We start from the raw sequence: 355 nt of genomic DNA on the forward strand, positions 1-355 counted from the left end.
TGTGCATGGTGTGTGTCTGTGGGTGTTTGTGCGTATGTGACGGCTGCACTGTGTGTGTGCCTGTGTGTCTGCGTCTGTGTATGCGTGCATGGTGTGTGTCTGTATATGTGACTGCTGCACTGTGTGTGTGTGTACGTGCCTGTGTGTCTGCGTCTGTGTGCATGGTAGGTGTGTGTGGGTGTCTGTGTGTATGTGACTGCTGCACTGTGTGTGTGTGTGTGTGTGCCTGTCTGTCTGCGTCTATGTGCATGGTGTGTGTCTGTGGGTGTTTGTGCGTATGTGACGGCTGCACTGTGTGTGTGCCTGTGTGTCTGCGTCTGTGTATGCATGCATGGTGTGTGTCTGTATATGTGAC

General features: G+C 53.0%; 1 protein-coding gene across 1 annotated transcript in view; it reads left to right on the top strand.

The window, feature by feature from the left end:
- Positions 1-355, top strand: part of ASMTL (acetylserotonin O-methyltransferase like) — a 45,812-nt gene that overhangs the window by 37,595 nt on the left and 7,862 nt on the right. The gene's annotated exons all lie outside the window — the stretch shown is intronic.

The sequence above is a fragment of the Sapajus apella genome, unplaced genomic scaffold (genome assembly GCF_009761245.1).
Source record: "Sapajus apella isolate SASKATOON/1434 unplaced genomic scaffold, GSC_monkey_1.0 scaffold172, whole genome shotgun sequence".
NCBI classification, from domain to species: Eukaryota; Metazoa; Chordata; class Mammalia; order Primates; family Cebidae; genus Sapajus; species Sapajus apella.